The sequence below is a fragment of the Microcebus murinus genome, chromosome X (genome assembly GCF_040939455.1).
Source record: "Microcebus murinus isolate Inina chromosome X, M.murinus_Inina_mat1.0, whole genome shotgun sequence".
NCBI classification, from domain to species: domain Eukaryota; kingdom Metazoa; phylum Chordata; class Mammalia; order Primates; family Cheirogaleidae; genus Microcebus; species Microcebus murinus.
Genome location: NC_134136.1, coordinates 62,985,380 through 62,989,605, shown reverse-complemented (window position 1 = coordinate 62,989,605; position 4,226 = coordinate 62,985,380). Strand labels below are relative to the sequence as shown.

Here is a 4,226-nt window from a genome sequence, read left to right as displayed (position 1 = left end):
CACTGTATAATCTATTCACATTTACTTAAAACTCCATATTCCTTTTTATATAGTTGTATGTCAAAAAATAGTGATTAGGTTTTATGGCTTACTTAAAATATAAGTGAGAAAAACATAGACATTTGCCATACCAATGGCTGTTTTTAATTTTTTTTAAAGAAATGTTATAATTTAAAAAGAGTTCCAAGAAATTTGATAGAGTTCCCAGCAATAATCATTTCTAAAATGTATGAGATTTGAAACATAATTATAAAAGGCTTTAAAAACCCAAATGATTCATTCTTACTTTTTCTTGTTGACAAAAATCCAGACAATTTGTCACATCAAGAAAGTTCAGCAAGCTGTGGCAGCTGCAGCCTTAGTCTCCTCAGAATCACTATCCTTCCTCAGGGGGACAGAGCACCGCACTGAGGACAGCAATGTGTCTTCAATCGGTTTCTTAGGGTTCTCCTTCAGGTCTGTCTTGACTGCTCCAGACTCAGACAGTTTCCACTCCAGCTCATCTCTGGTCAGGTTCATGCCTCCAAACACCAGAGGACCAATAAACTGAGCCTTGATATCACCTTTGAGGTAAACAAATATCGTGGGCAGATTCCTATCAGGATAATTGGGTATCCAGGTTGTTGAAATGGCTTTGATAAATTTGACATCAGGAAACTTCCTGGCAAGTCCCTGAGGTGCTGATTTATCAGGGCACAAAGGGGAATCCCTTGTTTATAAAGGTGAAAGACTACCCACAAGCCCTCACCGGCTTTGTTAACTTCTTGAACATAATCCTTTCCTGAGATCTCCAAAACTTCTCCAAATTTATTCTTCAATTTAGTTGCTTTCCACTCAGCCAGTCTTTGCTGCCTGTACATTTCAATAGCACGTTCATCCTCCTCATTAAATTCAACTTCATTATCTTCCAGCTCTTTCAAAGTCATATCTTATATATTTTCACCACTGACTGGTGGAGGACTCTCTGCTCCTCCTCTTCTGCCTCCTTTTCCAAATCTTCCAAACTTTCCTTTGAGGGAAAGATGCCCTTTTTGCATAAGATGTCATTCCACTCAGTGTCTGTGTTGGGGTCCTGCATTGTGTCTCCAACCACTCACGCCAGTGGTCTCACATTGGCATCACCTGCTGGTAGGGACAAGAAAGCCATGGCAATGAAGGTTTTGGGAACAGTAAAATGGTTCAATGTAAGAAATGGATATGGTTTCATCAACAGGAATGACACCAAGGAAGATGTATTTGTACACCTGACTGCCATGAAGAAGAGTAACCCCACAAAGCACCTTCACAGTGTAGGAGAAGGAGAGACTGTGGAGTTTGATGTTGTTGAAGGAGAAAAGGGTGCAGAGGCAGCAGATGTCACAGGCCCTGGTGGTGTTCCATTTCAAAGCAGTGAATATGCAGTAGACTATAACCATTATAGATGCTACCCATGTTGCAGGGGTCCTCCATGCAATTGCCAGCAGAATTGCCAGAATAGTGAGAGTGGGGAAGAGAAGGAGGGATCAGAGAGCGCTCTGAAGACCAGGCCCAACAATACCCACCCACCCTACTGCAGGCGAAGTTTCCCACCATACTGCATGGGCGACCCTATGGGCGCGGACCACAGTATTCCAACCCTCCTGTGCAGGGAGAAGTGATAGTGGGTGCTGACAACCAGGGCACAGGAGAAAAAGATAACCTATAAGATAGAATATGTGTTGGGGCATAGACCACGATTTTGCAGGGGCCCTCCTTGCCAAAGTCAGCCTAGAGAGTACGGCAATGAAGAGAACAAATGTTGGTACCCCCGCAACTTGAATAACCCAAGCAGATGCCCAGAAAACCCTAAACCACAAGGTGGCAAAAAGACAAAAGCTACTATCAACCAGCTCAGAATTCCTCCTTTCCAAAGGCTGAGCAGGGTGGGCCTGTGTAAACGCCAGCTTACCATCTCTACTGTCATTTGATTCAATCATCCAACAACAAGAAATGAATATGAAATTCCAGCAATAATAAATGAATAAAAGATTGGAGCTAAAGCCCTTAAGTGCTTGGTTTTTGTCCAGTGACAAGATAACCAGAACTATCTAAATTTAAAGGCTTCTGCACAGTAAAGGAAATAATCAACAGAGTAAATAAATAACATACAGAATAGGAGAAAATATTCACAAGCTATACATCCAATAAAGGGTTAATATCGAGAATCTATAAAAATTCAAACAAATCAGCAAGAAAAAAACAGCCCCATTAAAAAGTTGGCAAAAGGCCAGGCGTGGTGGCTCACGCCTGTAATCCTAGCACTCTGGGAGGCTGAGGCAGGAGGATCGCTTGAGGTCAGGAGTATGAGACCAGCCTGAGCAAGAGTGAGATCCCGTCTCTACTAAAAAAAATAGAAAGAAATTAATTGGCCAACTAAAAACATATAGAAAAAATTAGCCGGGCATGGTGCCACATGCCTGTAGTCCCAGATACTTGGGAGGCTAAAGCAGAAGGATTGCTTGAGCCCAGGAGTTTGAGGTTGCTGTGAGCTAGGCTGACACCATGGCACTCTAGTCCCAGCAACAAAGTGAGACTCTGTCTCAAAAAAAAATAAGTTGGCAAAAGACATGAACAGAAGCTTTCAAAAGAAGATAGACAAATGGCCAACAAACATGAAAAAATGTTCAACTTTGCTAATCATCAGTAAAATGAAAATTAAAACAGCAATGAGATATCACCTTATTCCTGTCAGAATGGCCATTACTAAAAAGTCAAAACACAACAGATGCTGGCATGGATGCAAAAAGAAAGGAATGCTTATATGTTATTGGTGGGAATGTAAACTAGTACAACCTCTATGGAAAACAGTATGAAGATTCATTCGTCAAAGAAATAGAGTTACCATTTGATTTAGCCATGCCGCTACTAGGTATATACTGAAAGGAAAAGAAGACATTTTATGAAAAAGACACCTGCACTTGAATGTTTATTTCAGCACAATTCATAATTGCAAAGATGTGGGAACAACCAAAGTGCCCAACAATTCATGAGAAGATTAAGAAGATGGGAGATATATATATATATATATATACACAAACACACACCATGGTGTACTTACTCAGGCATAAAAAGGAATCAAATAATGTTGTTTGTAGAAACTTGGATGAAATTGGAGACCATTATCCTAAGCGAAGTATCTCAGGAATGGAAAACCAGACACCACATGTACTCTGTAATAACTGGGAACTAAATGATGGCTGCACACAAGCACAAAGAGATGTAAAGGTCATTGGAATCCAAGACGGGGGTGGTGAAGGGTTTTTAACTTACCTATCAGATACAATGAACATTATTCTGGTGATGAGCACACTAAATGCCCCGACTTAAGCATTATACAAGGTATACATGTAACAAAAACATTTGTAGCCCCTTAATATTTTTAAATAAAAAATAAACAAATGATACAAAAGACAAAGAAGGCCGGGCCTGTGGCTCATGCCTGTAATCCTAGCACTCTGGGAGGCTGAGGCAGGCAGATTGCTCGAGGTCAGGAGTTCGAAACCAGCCTGAGCCAAGAGCGAGACCCCGTCTCTACCATAAATAGAAAGAAATTAATTGGCCAACTAATATATATATATACAAAAAATTAGCCGGGCATGGTGGTGCATGCCTGTAGTCCCAACTACTCGGGAGGCTGAGGCAGGAGGATCGCTGGAGCCCAGGAGTTTGAGATTGCTGTGAGCTAGGCTGACGCCACAGCACTCACTCTAGCTTGAGCAACAAAACGAGACTCTGTCTCAAAACAAACAAACAAACAAACAAACAAACAAACAAACAAACAAACAAACAAAAAACCCCAAAAAACAAAAAAGACAAAGATAAAATAAAACGTGAATGTCAGAGAAAGTTGTTCCTGATGACCTAGAAAAAAGCAGACAGCCCTACTGTGAATGCCTATGGGGCCATGTGGTAAGGAACTGTGGGTGGCATCTAGGAGTTGAGAGTGACCCCTGGATGACAAGCCAGCAAAATACAGGGATCTCAGTCCTGCAACCACAAGGAAATGAATTTTTTCAACAACCAGTAAGCTTGGAAGAAGATTCTGAGCCACATATGAAAACTGGAGCCTTGGTCAACAACTTGACTTCATCCAGGGTTAGGTCCAGAGCACAGCACCCAGCTAACCTGTTCCCAGACTCCTGACCCTTGGTCTTCTTATCCTTGGCATGCCCCTTTTCTTACCAAGACCCCAGCTGAGAAATGATACC

The 4,226-nt window shown here is 41.6% G+C and overlaps 2 pseudogenes; one reads left to right on the top strand and one right to left on the bottom strand.

The window, feature by feature from the left end:
- Nucleotides 1–333: 333 nt before the first annotated feature.
- On the bottom strand, nucleotides 334–1,097 carry LOC105861749 (phosducin-like protein 3 pseudogene; annotated as a pseudogene).
- A 12-nt stretch (nucleotides 1,098–1,109) lies between these two features.
- On the top strand, nucleotides 1,110–1,915 carry LOC105861747 (Y-box-binding protein 1 pseudogene; annotated as a pseudogene).
- Nucleotides 1,916–4,226: the final 2,311 nt, after the last annotated feature.